Source organism: Trachurus japonicus, chromosome 23 (genome assembly GCF_045865225.1).
Source record: "Trachurus japonicus isolate A0001 chromosome 23, Traja_1.0".
Classification (NCBI taxonomy): Eukaryota; Metazoa; Chordata; class Actinopteri; order Carangiformes; family Carangidae; genus Trachurus; species Trachurus japonicus.
Window position 1 is genome coordinate 15,003,151 of NC_140929.1, and position 16,354 is coordinate 15,019,504.

Consider the following 16,354-nt stretch of genomic DNA (forward strand, 5'->3'; position numbering starts at 1 on the left):
TGCTGTTAAGGCATGCTGTTCCTCTCATCTCCCGTCCCTCCCCTCATTCGCATCGCTCCATAATATATGCCCACCGTCTGCTTCTGCCTCCCCACATTCATGATAACAGTCATTATCACCCTCACAAGGAGGCATGGCACCCCCCAAGATGGAGACTGCCAAGGCTCACCACTGAAAGGTCACACAGGAGGGGAGGCAGAGGAAGGCAGACAGGACGAGGACACTGAATCACAGAGCCAGTGTCCAAAAGCAGTCTTTGGGAGGCAAGACAGGTGTGCTTAAAATGATCTTTGTAGGTCAAAAATGAGTGATTGCAGTTGTAAATGACAAAGTAGCCAGACTGGGACATGAATCCAGAGGGCTGTGGGTGGCAGATGGTCATCAGAACATCTGTCTTGTGTATATATACAGGGGGGGGTAATTGCTCATGAGAACGAAGCAGCTGGATGTGCAGGTGAGGTGAGGAGGGAAACTGAATAGTGACGATAAGTGGCATGCTCGCTCACCTTTTTTCTTTAACAAGTTGAAAAATTTAGGAGCACATTAAAATGAAAATGTATCAAATTATGTGTTCTACCTCAATGAAGTGATAAGAGGAGACATTTACGAGCAAAATGATTCATTTGAACACAGAGTACATTAGGTTTTTAATTATTTTGAATTCTTTCATTAATAATGTTGTAATGACAGTCATGATGTTGGTATGAAGCAAACACTGAAGGTCGTGGTTCAATTAGTAGTGATAAAAATGACTGCTGTGATATGAAAGAAAGTTCAGTGTGGAGGTTCCCCCTCTGTCATCGTTGTTATTTTATCAACCTGAGTGGCTGCTTGGGCTGAATTTTTTCGACAGTTTTTCTTCATGCAGTGCTCCTACATTTTACACTTCACACACATTTATTTTTAATTAAGTATCTTCAATAGATGGGATACAATTGTGTTATTTTAATATAAACAGATGCTGTAAATCATAATAATGTCCTAGTATTCCCTTCTGTCATTGTGAAGAAGGTCATGCAACAGTTACTTGGTAAATTTTAAATCTTCAAGCACAGCACAGCACTGGGATCATCATAACCTGGTGTTGTCCACATTCATAAAGCTCATCAACACAGTCTTCAGTAGTTTTTCCAGTTTTAGTCTTTCTAATTCATTCTACAGCCTGAATCTGTTTGTCCTGGCTGTCACTGCAGACACATCTGAGTTAACCACAGACACCTGACTCATTGACTCTACTCTTTTTTGTTTACTGTGCAGTGATTCAGTGCTTATGGGTGTTCAGCAAATCCAGAAATATCAAAAACAGAGTTAGATTTTTTTAAAGAACTTCCATCCTTCACTAAACCTACAAAGTGAGCCATCCGACACACTGTTGAGAGAGGCTCCGTTCCAAGGCTGGATTTTCAGTCATTACAACAGTAACAAATTAGGTTTCTCTACTCGTGGTATGGAGCCTGGAGGCTCTGGTTTTACTTTGGCTCTCTATTTCTAACTACTTCTAGTATAAATTTGATTACATACTAATATACACACATGTTGTTGTGACAGATACAGATAGTAGCTTTGTGTTACATCCTTACACTACAGCATAATCAGATCAAGTGGAGGAAATAGACACAAGAGGAGAGAGAGGAGGGGGCAGCTTTATCCACATTGGAAGGAGTCAACTACGGAAATGCAAAGTGCATATTGAACACACACAATCCCTCAATAGAGTGTAAATAGCTGATAGACTGTGCCACCCGGGAACACTGCCACAAGCTATACATTTGGTATTGAACTGCTAGAACAAAGGGCTTGGGCTTGAGAGTTGATTAGGTTTGAGTCGTTATAGAGATGAAATTATATGATCATCAAATACAGTTTATGATCATCAAGTGCATTGATTTCTGTGATGAAAGGCACTAAACAAGATCTGCCTGAGTTGCAGTCCGCTGCTCTGCATACAATCCCACACTGTGGTTGTGGAAGTGAAGACATTAGGGAGGCATAATGATTTACCTCGTGCTGTGAAATGAATGAAGGTCCAACTCATTAAATACAAAATGTGAAAATGCAGTTGCTAACTGCTAATTTGCCGAGTTCAGAGAGTTTACTGTGCTCCCTTAATGGCCTGTGAGGATTGTTTAAGTGTCAGCGTTTACTAGTCGGTATGATACATGTTGAACCAGACTAAATAGAGGAAAATGTTGAAAGCACACCAAGTGACAGAGCTCTGCAAAGTGACAGAGGTGCATTACAGGAACGATTGAGGAAAGTGAGAGAAAAAACATTCAATCCATTTACGCTTGTACAGATCTGCTTCCACTTTGCTAAATGCAATTAGGCCCATCCACTCTGTCCAAGTGACACCCAGAAGGCCTTTTAAGAAATCAGCACAAATAGATCTCGAGGCTTAAAGACAAGCGAGGGAGGAGAGGAGGGGCTAAGGTATAGACGGAAGGGGGCTTTCACTCCCTCGCTGTGTTTGCGTAGCCTACATCACAGAAATAAACGGAGAGAAAGAAGGGCTATACACACATTCCCTCAGAGGAAGCAGCGTTGTTTACCTCCCAACAGGCCAGCAGGGAAAGAGAAAACATGGGCAGGAGTGTTCATAAATCATACTTTACCGTTTGTTCATCCTCTCTCCACCTCTGTTCTCTTTGTACCAGTCCTCCCCCCCTTCGCTCTCAGCTGAGAGGAGAGGCAGATGCTTGGTGGTTGTAGGAGAGTGAAGAGCCCTACCGTGATGTGTTTTGGAGGTACTTTTGCCATGTGAAATTCCTCGTGAGATCAAACGCCACGGCCCATCCCTCAGAGCGGCAAACAGTCGTGAACCAGTCAGGCATTTCTTCCTTTCCCACTGCAGATTGTTTCTGCTCGTCTCCTCGTTTTTCTCTCTGCTGCATCTTCCTCGTGGATGCTACACACACCACCAGCCACACAATGTACTCACACTTTGTCACAGGAGCTCTGTCTGTCTCAGAGCGTCGCGCCTTCGATGTCCAGACTGTATCAAATTCTGTCTTGATGTTTTTCGAGGCTTCGTGGCAGTTGTTTACTCACTACCTCCAGCACTCCATCATGAACATCAATCCAGTGATTGTGTGTGTGTATGTCGGGGGGGTCACTGGAAGTTTTCCTCTGTGAAAACACAGAACAAGTTTTGAAAAATGTTACACTCACTCTTGAAGAGATACGACCCCTTACTCATGTCATTGCTTTTGATTTGATTCTGTCTGTAGCACATCTAGGACTGAGCTCAGGACTGTGAGATGGTAAATGAGACTCTGCAGAGGAAGTTGCTTTTCGCATGACACCCTGTAACACTGATGTTGTGATCCGGTTCACATGGTGGACCCAGCTCCAGCTGGAGTTACTCAGGCAATTTGTTGAGGTGGTTGAAGTCAAAAGGGAATGGCAGTTTCTGAGGTGTCTCTCGTCTATAATTGGACATATTTGAAGATAAAACGGGACGTTTTGGCAGAGCACATTCTCCGTAATGTGCCAGCACAGAAGGAGATTTCTAGCTGTATTCTGTCATAAGTGCAATTATGTCATGAGTGGATGTCTTTTTTAATCCAGTCAAGGATAGGTCAGAACTCTGCCAAGTATATGTGTCCTTGCAAAAATATTTTTGTAGTTACTCAATGTTATTGAACTGTGTAGGAATCATATGATTTTTGTGTCATTTTTGGAGCAGTTGTAAAAGGGTCTATCTGGTCTATATCTTGGGCAGAGACTGACTTTGCTCATCAAGGGGACATATTAACCTTCCTTCTCTCCTGCTGAAGTCCAGGTTTATTTTTATTTTTTTACAGTAAAAGGATGTGTGTTGTGATTTTGATTTACTTGTAAGTGATGCAGTAATGGAGGTGAGGTGCAGTGAACTGGCAATGTCACTCACTTCCCTGCAGCTTCAGAGCAGCCAGGAAACAAGGGCAGACGGGTTACTGCCTGTAACTAGAGGTGTAGCCCAAAGCTTATAGTTGGCAACCATATAAGGCGAGGTCGGCTAGAAGTCAGCTGACCACTGGTAAACAATATGATCACTCACTCAGTCAGACAGGCACCTTTTTCATTATAGTGCCGGCCCTGCTGTTGCAGTCCAGCTAAATAGGAATTTTAGTTTTGGTCGTCATAGTTTGTGTTAATGTGCTGATTAGCAATTAACATGCTAATGTGCTGAGCTCAGTTGGTTTACAGAGTAAAGAGTAAACCTGCTAAAACCTGCTTGTATTATTATCAGCATGTTAGTATTGTCTTTGTGAGCATGTTCGTTCACCGATGTTAGAATTCAGCCATTGTTGCCCGATTGTTTGGCTTTCTGCCCAGTTGAACTACTTGTTTAACTGGGGCGGGTGTAAAATTTGTTTGGGCAGTTCATGACGTGTTATATTTTTTTACCATTTCAGTGGATTTCTCTAACAAAAAGGTTGGCGTTTTTCCAGAAAATCTTGCCTGCTCTCGACTGTTAGATGATGCCCATCAAAACCAAATGTCATTCCAGGATTTCACAACTCCGATCACTACTTGTTTCTTTTCCAATCAATCTGTCATAGCTCTGCAATTGAGGCTGTGTAAAAACTTGATGTCCAATTTAACATCGAAGTTACTTTTGGACGTTGGACTTCTTGGCACCGATATTTTTGTCAGGCCTATTTGGCAGCCCTGTATTTGGCTCAAAACAAGACTGTACCTCAGAGCTGCTAAAATTGGTTCAATTTATATGCCACTTTTTAAAAGGAGAGTTCTGTAAATGGAAAACTTAGAAACCCTCTCTTTTACAAAGACATATGTGTGATACGATCATTGTTAGCCTGTAAATCTGAACAAGCAAATGTTGGGTGGACCTACACATTTATGAGTAGTGCTGTAGTTTGTCATTACAAATCATTCAACTTACACTGACAGCTTTATTAGCAACTGAGCAGTCAATATTTCAAGCATGTCAAAGAGTGCACTAACAAACTTTTTGTTGGTACAATCATTTACTCACATTTCCCTATGCTGCCAAGCAGGGAAGTCCAGCTACGGTACCAAAGGTATTAAAGAAAGGAGAAACTCCATAATAGGAGACTTGCTGACATTGGCTGAGCCTCTCAGGCTGCACTTCCTCCCACCATACCACTAAGATTGGCAGACCCAAAAGCCCCGACAGCGGCGGTAATCCTAACCTGTGAGTTAGCGCTGCCTGAGAGGCTCAAATCCCTTCACTGAGCTAGTCCCTTAACTGGGCTCTGTTCCTGCTCAAATTTAACTGCTGGAACTCTTTTGGGGTGAGTCGTGACCCATTTCCACCCCTGCTCACGGAGACGATAAAGACGGAGACTTAAATAAATGGAGCTGCGCAGAGCAGAGAGGGAAAGCAGAAAGAACTAAATTGCGATATTTTGCCAGTGGGTGGTTTATAGACACTGTCCACAGTGTGTGATTTAGACAGGAACTAACACATGGGGCCGTTCAAATGACAGAGCTGTGTGATAATCAGAGGAAGCTCATGTGTTTAATGATGCTTTGCAATGTCCAGGTGTCTTTTTGAGAAATAATTTCCATCTATTGGTATGTATCATGTTCCTTAACTCAAGGAAACAGGTTTATCTATGAACATTCATGAGTGCACACATTTTCATCAATTTGCCAGATGTGCCTATTACAAATATGCAGTTTTAATATGATGGATTGAGGATATTTAAAAAAGAAATCCACTTTTGTTTACACAAATGCACATATGTGATTATTTGTGTCTCTTAACCAGCTTTGCGCTCAATTGTCTATGTCCACATGTCTGTGTATACACCACACATCCACATTCGAATATCTGTATGAATCGTATGTGTTTGGCTCTCTGCCAGATGCTCGCAGATGTATGTCACATGCTTCACCTCGAGCGGTGGCCGATGCTCACTGCCTAATAAACTTAATGGACTCCCTGCTAACCTGGGATGAGTTCATCAGGTGGCTTCATTTCACACTGGCATTTTAAACTCCTCATATCTATGCAAATCAGACCAGGGCCATGGCCACATAGAGTACCAGTGAGAAAGAAACAGAATAACTGCTTCTTTATATGTAATGTTTTTGCTAAAATAACTTGTCACTTAAAATATTACAATCTTCCTATTATAAGAACAATCTGTGAGAACAATTGTTTTTGTGTTTAGTTGAATGCAGTGCTTATTTAATAGCCTAGGAGGTTGACGAGCATTTGCGACCTTGTCAAGAGCTGCATTCAGCATGTGACAGTAATTTGTAGTGTTATATATCAGTCTGGCAGTGTGTGTGCACTCATGTTTGTGCTATGTTATTTTCTACCCATATCAAAAATTTAGCATTTTGGAAGATACCATTATTTTGGTGCCAAAACAACCGTGTTCTCCGAATCATGCTAAATACTCAACTGTCATCCCTGTTTTGCATTTTTGAAAAAGTGCTCTTAATTCCTCACACTGGGTGTTTGTGTTGCAGCCATCTGTGTACAGGATTATACTTCCTCCTTATTTTTTTTCCTGCTCTCACAAACTTTGGCAGCATAAATATGTCCCGCTTGAGTCATGGCAATGATGGCTAAATGATCATCATGATTCTAAATTGAGTGTTTAAACTTTTTTTGTGTTTTTTTACAGACTGATCAGAAACATTAAAGTGCATTGTTACATGTTTTGCTGTGGTTTTCCCCTCACAAGAAGAGACTTGATTACTGTGGACCTTTCTTGATTTATGTCCATTATCCAACACAAAGCTACAATTCGAAACTTAATTCACAAATGTTTTGACCAAACTGAGATAAAACATATTCCAAAGTCCCATTGAATTTAAACTGTCTTTCATGATCTAACCAGCAGTGCAGCCTTGGCCCACCTCCCTCCTCTCATTTAAATGGCTGTGTTTGTTCTTGAATACAGATCAGATTTCAGCTTATCAGAGGGACTCTTGTGATGGAGGGTTTGCAAATCTGCAGCCGACTAAAGGGCACAGCAGCAGAGACAGATGTTGCAGCCGCCGCTGCTGCTGCTGCTGATGCTGCTGCTTCTGCTCACAGACTCTACATCTGTTGACACCGCTCTGCCAAGATGAACGGAAACCCCCACTCACCACAAACACACTCGGAGCAGCCTTACAGTCTGCTGTGCTGAGCTCTTGCTCCATCCTTTGTTTTCAGCTTGTTGTTGTGCTCCCTGCTCCTTCAGCTTCTTGCTGTTTCTGTGTTTGTATACAGTTCATTCTCCAGCTTCCCACTGCAAGTCTTTAACCCTTCACCAGGCTGTCAATTTAGATTAGAGCTAACTCCCCTGCCCCATCAATTAAAATACGGAAAAGAAAATCTATAACTGTCTGTCTCCATTCCGTATCTCCTCCTCTTACTTTTTTAGTTTCCACTCTTACCTTAAATTCCTTCATCCAGTAGCATCATTTTTCTGCAGGATGGATCCTCTCTGCCTGCTGCTGGCTAGAAAATAAATTGCTCCACAAAAGCCCAAGCAGCTCATGAAAAACCCACCTCTGCCCAGCTTAATCAATAGCAAAGCCTCTAATTAAACGCTCCTTCAGTTTCATATGCTCATACACTTCAACCTGTAATTTTCTGTACATTTCATGCGCTCAGGCTAATCTTTGCCGGCTTTTTTCAGCAGGTCAAAATTAGATTTCTTTTTCCCGCCTCTCATCCCCACTTCTTACCATTACCACAGGAGGTGTACCTCCATAAATGTCAAACACCACTGTGGGTTTCACACTCGCACAAGCCGATCATAGATTTAGAGTACACAATTATGTTAGGGTGTGGAAAAAAAATTAATGAAATGCCATGTCTCAAGGGACCCTAAACCTTACCTTCACCGTCATTTACATAAATTAATTTCACTCAGTATGTTTTTTATGGACAGATCTATATTGGCCCGGTCATATTTCACAGATCCTTATCACATGACTTGAAACCCTTGTAAAACCACCACCACCGAGTCGAGAGTCTTTATTCCCTCATGTCACATTTTTTCAGGCTTTTTTTTTTTTTATTACAGCAGTTTGCGGGCTCTGTTATTTGTCATATCAGTCAATCAGCATTTTCAGCTGAATTGTTGCTCTAAATCTTTTGCAGTAATTTTTTTTATGTCTTTCTGTGCACCGCTGAGGTAATTGACAGCTGTTTGTGCACCTTCAAAAGAAAGAGTGGGGGGAAAATTAATGGGATGAATATCACAAAGGTCAAAACAGGAGGGTGGGTTTCAAACTGACAGCTTACCCCGGTGCAGTGACAAAGGAGGCACGGCCGCCGCCGACAACACGGAGAGTGTCGTGATGAATTGCGTTACTGCATACTTTGGCATTTCTATAATCAGGACTTTGAGGTGGCAGATGTGAAGCAGGACAGGCGCGGGGATGATGGAGGTGGCGATGACGGCAGAGGATCGGGCTCAAGACACAACATTTGACAACCCCTCCTTTTTGTCACATCCTTGTGTGGTAAAGTCACCGACTTTATCGTGCACGCTGTCAAGATCTTGCACACACATGTTGAAATAATCTCACCACTAGCTCTTGGTCTGCCTGTTCTAATTCCACTGCGTCAGTGGGCGTATGCTTTGGCCTTTGCAGAGCAGATAAAACCTGATGAATGCTGCAGTGACTCTTTCGGCCTCCGCTGATTAATAACTGTTTAATCAGGGTTTAGTCGTTAACAGCTGTGGACATCCTGCTCCTCATTTATTTAGCAAAGGCACGTCAGTCACACTCTCCTCGCATTTTACCCTCGTCCTCTTTGCTCTTTCGGTCTCTCTCTTCCTCCATCTCATTTTTCTGTAGCCTCCTTAACTCCAAGCTATCTGTTATCACTTAATTTCTACTAGAAAAAAAAACTGAATATATAAGCTGATTCTCCAGCAGCACTTCTGCCTTATGTGCAAAGTATTAATGAAACTGTTCAACATTTTTTGGGGAAGCACTATTCGCTTTCTTGCCCAGAGTGAGATGGGAAGATTGACGCCACTCTCGTGTCTGTGTATTAACTTTGGAGCTGAGAAAAAGTGTAGATTAGTTTAACTTCGCATAAAAAGTGCAAGGAGAGATAGTTTGACTCTAAGTTCAAAACCACAGTAAGTCTGCTGGCACCTCTGAAGTTCACTAATTAACAGACTGTGTCCGTTGTCTTTAATTTATACAGTACTTACCAGCAACTCCCTCTACAACTGCAACTTTAGTTTGACGCTAATTTGTTTTTTCTATTGGTACACAATGTGCTTTTCAGCATGCTTATAATGGATGTCTGTCTTGTAGTGATCCAAAGCCCTTTTTAATTTTAATGATCCTCATTTCAAATCTTAAAATCCTCGTGCATCTAATTTGCTGCTGTTTTACTTTCGTGTTCTTTGTGACTTTACCTTGAGGCCTTTACCTGTGACTTTACAGCCAGTTATTTAACTGATGGCCATTAACAGATTAGTGCGCAGTTAAGCAACATATTGCGAACAGAACATCCCGAGGACGTGCCAAGGTTTTTTTCTTTTTTTTTCTGTTATCCAACTGCCGATTAGTCACAACGCCAAAAGGACTTTCTCAAATCAAACCGCATTAGAAGGTCAAAACCACCAAAGCTTCAAACTGCCCTCTTCTGTGTGTGTGTGTCTGTGTGCACGTGCCTGTGCGTGTGTGTGTTTTATATTTTACTTTGGCAATTCTGTGCTCTACAGGGACACAAGGTGAGGTAGCTCTGAAAGGTTTTGCTCGAAGATAAATTGGGTAACCTTCTTCTGTCATTAGTAATACCTTTTTCCACTGGTGAACAGCAAGACAGTGCAGGGAGAGGGGTGATGGAGGGAAGACAAAGCAAAGGGGCGGGGGATGGGGGTCGGTGGGGTGGGGGGTGGCGAGAGCCAGGAGTCAGCTGTAATTAGCCATGAAACAAAAGCCCATTCGGCTCTGTTATGGCTGGAGTTTCACACCTCGAGCCATCTCTCTGTGCCTCTGAGGCTCAGAGCTCAGCGAGGGCCGGGGACCGCTGTGAGGTGTCCAGCTGAAACAGTCGTTTTCAAATCCATCACGCCGCCTACACTTTTCTGCCCCGGTCTGGCTGGTTGGCAGAGAGGTGCTTTGTCTGGCTGACTTGTCATATCTGTCTGGGTCACATGACCACAGATCCCACCACAGTCAAGGAAGCAGCTCCACTGCTGGAGCAACTCCATGATGTGTTTCTGACTTTGCACCTTGTTTGTGTACGTGGTTGTGTTGTGAGTATTGGCCGATCAACTGATGAAGATGTTTTTGGTTGTTTGCATTTTGTCTATTAATACGTTTCTTAAGTTGTACTGATTTGAGCTCTCAGGGCCACCGTACTGAGGTCGGCCTATATAGCTTTCCAGCTCATTAGCCACAATCATAAAGAATGGGGGAAACTGGAATGGAAAAAGATCCTCCTCCGCCAGCTTAGAGCCATGAATCAAGTCGGGTAGCACTGCTACCAAGGTAGCTAAACCCCCAGCGGTCCATGTGGACCTAGTGTACAGTTTGCATATCCAGGTTTGCACTGAGCAAGCATTATCACAATGCAGGTGGTGAAAATGCAGTTGAACCGTTTTCGCTTTCCTCTTCAAGATAAGATCCAAGTGGGGGGCTCAGCCGCACCGTCCCCCCACCTCCATGACTGCACTGTTTTCGGGAAAGGCCTGTGTTGACAGGCCCTTCATTAGAGTCTTTGTCCTGGAAGAGCCTAGTACATAATTAATGTCTCCATGATGGATTACATGGGTGCGTTGCAAACAGCGAAGAGGTCGGCAGAAAACGGGAGAACTGATGCGAGGCTATTTTCCCTATCGAACACCCCTGCTGTGTGCCCCTTCCGCACTGGCACCAAAATTGCTGATTATAAAGTCACAATATTTACTCCAGCGGGGGCTTTAGTACAGGTGCAAGTGAAAATTAACCCCCTGCGCGTTTACTTCCCAGTCTTGTCTTTGTGTGTGAATCGGCGGCGGGGGCAGCCTGACAAAGGATCATCTTTATTGCGATTCTCACAGGTGGGGCTTTGGCTGGATGTTAACCATTAATCAAAGCCATCGTTAATGATGCAGAAAGCACAGTGGAAATTAAACCCCTTCTGTTCCTCTCTTCATAATGTTGAGCTGCTCTGTGTTTATGATGAAGACTCCGTGGAGAGTAAGTTCTTCTGTTGTTGTACTTTTTCTTTTTTGTCCTCATGTATCAGTTGGAAACTGTCAACACTAATGTCGGTTCTGTATTAGCCACAGGTCAGCCAGTCAACCAGTGTCAAACTGTTTAAGTAATGACTGTCAGGTCTCAACATGCAGCTCAAAGGTTTACTTTAATGATATTTGACTTCTACATGGAATATCAGAATGATATCTTCACAACCTGCAGGCTGTGTTTTAATAAAACAAATATTTGTAACACATGGCTTTTTACGTGAGAGATCAAGTCGACTCAAGTGAAATGACATCCTAATTGAAAGTGCAGAGAATGTTTGATCTCAGGGTTTTCGTTTAACACAATCCCCAGGGAAGCCATGAACATTATTATCCTCCAGTTCCAGGATTTTTGGATGTGATTTAAATCTGAACTGCTTTGCACATTTTCACAAAAACTCCAAAACGTCTTGAGGTTGTAAGAATCCCTGCACCCGGAGCTCTCCTGTAGCTCCTCAGTCCTTCAGCTCACTGGCAGTTGTTGAGACTTTAGTCCAAATAAATTTGTCTGCGTCTTGCCAGTGTTCAGCGCACAGCGCAGCGCACCAGCGGATGAAGGGACTGGCTCAATTATACATTTACTTAGACGAGTAATAAAGCACTGCCACTCTCTGCCAAAGCTGGGGCTGATTATAGCGGCTGTACAAGCTGTTGTCCCAGCCTCCTGTTCCTCCCCTCTCACTGATCAAGACATCCATCCCACAGAGAGGCACACTTATTGGAGCGACTGCAGCTCCCAGCACTGCACTCGCACGCTGTCAAAAGCTCCTCCCTGCTGGTTCCTCCATTGAAAAAATACATGTGTTCCACCTCCCTCCCCAACCCCCCCACTCACAATCTCCAGATACAGTATGTAAGCTTACTTTTCCAACATCCTCATATGGTGACACTATCAGTCCAGCCTCTTACTGTGCCTCATGTCTACAGACATGATAAGCTTTATCACGACTGTATGCTTTGATTTCCATGCTCTCCCAGTCACAAGATTGTGGGGGAAAAATGGCCATAATTCTCTCAGGCAGTATACAGTACTTGCATTCTGTAAATCTTTTACAGCCGTCGACATTAAAATGTCTTCAGTATAAATGAGGCAATCACATTCTCACAGGGTGCGGAAAAATCAAAATTTCCCTTCTCATTGTTTATGTCTGCTCCTTGATGAAAGCATGTTGAAGCTCAGTGTGTGTTTGATGCTGTGAATACCTGCTGTTTAGGTGGTGGGAGGATGTCCCGTTTGTTTGTGGAGGGTACTTTCACAAAAGAGCATCACTGATGAGCTTTGCGAAGGCACTCTGAAAATCTTGCATGCATTATTCATGAGCAGTGTTTACACAAGACCGTAATAACGACGTCCATAGCATTTTCAGATTCTGATTCATATGGCTATTTGTTTCTCATGTATTTTTCTCTTTTGAAAAGGATGCACATCTCTGAGAGTAAATCCATCTTTACTTGTGTTGCTAACACCGACTGGGTCTCAACTTACAACTTCTACACCTCCTTTCTACACTCCTCCACACTCTTTAAAACTACCACCCGCCACAAGCTATAAGATCCCCCGGGAGCCCATATCCCCCGCCTCACTGCGAGAGCCAGACAGACTGACAGAGAGTTTCTGATTGAATTGACAGCTCATGACTTCTGCTTGGCTGTCACATTTGGAAAACGCTGACGGGAAGAGATTCCATCCCAAAGCTAACGCTCCGCTAATTGGACATGCGTGCATAGAGAGAGAGGAGGGGGCTTCATTTAAAACCAATTAGCCCACTTGATAGTTTTAAATTAACCTGAGCTAGATCCAAGCTATGCAAATTTTCATTCCTTGTAACCTCACACTCACCCACAATCTCACACACACTCGATCTGACACATGCTCTGCCTTGTAGCTGGTAATTTAGCGACTGTCACATGACCACGTACAGAAAGGTAATAGCACCGGCACACATTTCTTCTAACGGCAAAGTTACTAGGGCAGCATAACAACAGCTCATCCAATTAACACCACAAAGCTTTCGGGTGCAAATGATTGTTCAACACTTCCAACATGATGCGCCTTTATGGAAATGGAAACCTAAAAACTTGGCACATGCTGTAAAAGTCATCTGCTTAGCCAATCAGTGTGATAATAACATCTGTGGAAGCATCCTTATCATATCACTCAGTAATCCATCAAAGAAATCACCCAGGCTGTCAGGAATGAACTTGGTATTTTAAGAGTCTTAGAAGAATTTTTGGAATTGTCCACTCTTATCCTTTCACAGATGTCTTCCACTGACATGACAGTGTTTTGGATAAAAGGATCAGCTCCTGCTAGAGCAGACGAACAGTTGAATGTGTTGTCAAATGTCAAATTGGCCCTTTCCTGCCCTTCGGTTACCAGGGAAACCTCTTAGGCCTGTTTGCCTGTGTAGAAATCTGTTTGTCTTGTGTAATTACACACACGCACCCCCTGGCAGCAAGAGAGTCTTGTTATGTAGCTGTGGATGTGTGGCTGTGAGTTTATTCATATACCTTCTACTCACAGTAGTATAAGACACAGTTGTGGGGCATTGGGGTCTAATTGATATAAAATAATAAGAACAAACTGTCCTCTGTCTGTGTGTTGCTACATATTACACACTACATTCCTTCATTGATATTTTTGACATGCTACATACGGTTACTTAATGATTGCTGAATACTATTTTGCTGCTTCAGTTTCAGGGTCCTGGTATTGTGCAGACCAGCTTGTTGAAGTTCAATTTTTTTTTTTTTTTTCCTGATGTGCTAATCTTAATAATAGTGTAATTTGTTCTTCTCTGATGTGCTTCCTGTCTTTTCAACAAGGTTGAGTCATAATTTCCAGGCAAGTTGCAGAAAAATGTTGAAAACTAATAGTTGTTTCAGTCACACTGTGCTCTCTTGTGCTCTTCTGCCTGATCAGTTATCCAGAAATCTCTATCTATTGAAAGAAAACCTTTTCCTGTGATACTGTGCTCTTTACTGTCTGCAAAGATCGTTGTACTCATCAGAGTTCCTCCATTATGAAAAGCTTTGGTTAACAATTTAAAGTATAACTTGCAACTTGGCAGCATTGCTAAAAAAAATCAGATTGGCCAGAAACACGAGCTGCAATGATCAGACTTTTGAAAAAAAATGTTGAGTGTATTCTGTCTCTGTAGTTCCCCTGATTCACTGTACTGATATGACTGTAAAAACAGCATGAAGGATAATACGAACAACGTTGACAACATGGAAAAATTTTGTAACTGAGACAATAAGTCGACACCCGGAGGAGATCTACTTTACATTAATGTTGTGACAGCAAAGCTGTAAGACTTGGCCAGACTTCAGATGTTGAACCATTCTTCTTTATCTTCCCTGTTCACACAAGGTGATGCTGACGTGCGTGGCCAATCGGCTCAAGCGGATGCACTGATTTTGACTTGAGGGAAGAGCTGCAGCCACTCATGCGGATGGACTGATGCCATACCGAGAGAGCCGACTGGTGGAGGTAGGATATGAGTCTCTCTGTCAGCAGCAGGGGAGAGGGGGAGTCAGGTCTAATGAGGAGAGACACTTCTGCTTTACCCTCCTCCCCTCAGTCACATATGAGAGGATTGAAAGCCGTGATGAATCCACACCTTGCACACTTCCAGTACCCACACTCTACTGTGGGTGCACTTTAGCTCACACACTCGGAGAAACAAGCTGTCTCCTATGAGAGAGACTGTCACATCCTCCGTACGTCACTACATATTTGGCATCCTGACTTCAGGTCCAAAAATTCACTCAGCGTCTTAAGTATTTCGGATGCACAAATAGGTGACTGGTATGTCAGTAATATTAAAGTTATAATCCTTGAAATTTCAGTCTGAATTGAGTTGGTGACACTAACCAACTAACCATGGTAACCTCAACTGTGGTTTAACACAAGAGTAAACACTCAATCATCATCTACTTTTTCAGAAATACTAAAGAAGTACAGCTGGTACCTGGTTGTAGAGCAGCCGAACAAATAGTTTTCATTTTCCCATTCCGGCATTAAAACATCAAACATCCAATTTCATAAATGCTTTTGATGTTAAGCAGCAACATCTGGAATTCTCTCTTTTCCAATGGAAAAAGGAGATAGAGATTTAATTACAAAGTTTAAATATAGTGAATGTGTATCTCACTGTAAATTCTGTGACATAAAACATCAGTACATTTTACATGGTGGTTGCACTGAAACTGATTTGTCAGTTTATTCTCTTATTACTGTTCTTCTATTACTACTATTTGTCTGATAAATACAATTGTTTCATTAAAAAAATAAATAAATATTGAAATGAATATTTTCGTCACAATTTTCCAAAACTGACGGCTTAAAATTGCTTATTTTTTCCCCACTCAAACACGGTAGTGAGCTGGTTGAGTGACTTGCACGTGTAATCAATGTTAAAAAATGTGTGTGTGTGTGTGTATGTTTGTGCGTATGTGTGTGATGGTAGTAGGGGGAGAAACTGCACGTCACATTTTCGAGTGTGTAAATGTGTGAGGGACAGAGAGATCGGCAGCACTTTAAGGTTGTTGTTTTGTCATATGTACTCCCCTCTCTCTGTGTGTGGCATTCTGTCAGAGACAGCCCAGTGACATTTTCAGGCAGCTGAACTCTGGGACCTTTCAGTGTCACCCTCTGTTGTCATTTCTGACTGCTACAGCCCAGACAATGATGCACTCGCACTGTGGGGGGAAAATGATATACAGCCAACCTCAAGGTCTGCCTGCCTCAAAGTTGTTTTTCTACAGCTCCATCAAACCGGCTCTCGCTGCCTGAGAATACCACGCATTGCTTTGATGAAAACAAGAGAAAAAAGAGATTTTAGCGATGTCAATATATATAATCAGTATTTGAGAAGACGTCGAACAAAACTTAACTGTTTGACATTTGCCATTAAATCACACATCAACATTGTATTCCAGTTTGTAAGCCATATCATGAATGGTGGAAGAAATATACAGATCTCTCCTAAAAAAAAGTAAAAAATCCTGCCTAAGCAAAAACATTAGCAGCAAAATGCAGTTACAGTCAAAGCACAGCTTATACTGAAGCATCAGTGTGTCTGCCTCACCTTACTGTTGTAGCTGCTAGAGGCAGGGTTAGTTTGAACTACTTTAGACACTGTTTTATTCACAGGAACACCAGATAAATCTGA

General features: G+C 42.5%; 1 long non-coding RNA gene across 1 annotated transcript in view; it reads left to right on the forward strand.

Annotated features, from left to right (window-relative positions):
• LOC146962718 (uncharacterized) overlaps nucleotides 1–15,907 on the forward strand; it is a 100,278-nt gene extending 84,371 nt beyond the window's left edge. The window contains exons 3-4 of the long non-coding RNA XR_015035134.1: nucleotides 14,551–14,670; nucleotides 15,778–15,907. This is a non-coding gene — a long non-coding RNA (uncharacterized LOC146962718). The remainder of the gene's footprint in view (nucleotides 1–14,550; nucleotides 14,671–15,777) is intronic.
• Nucleotides 15,908–16,354: the final 447 nt, after the last annotated feature.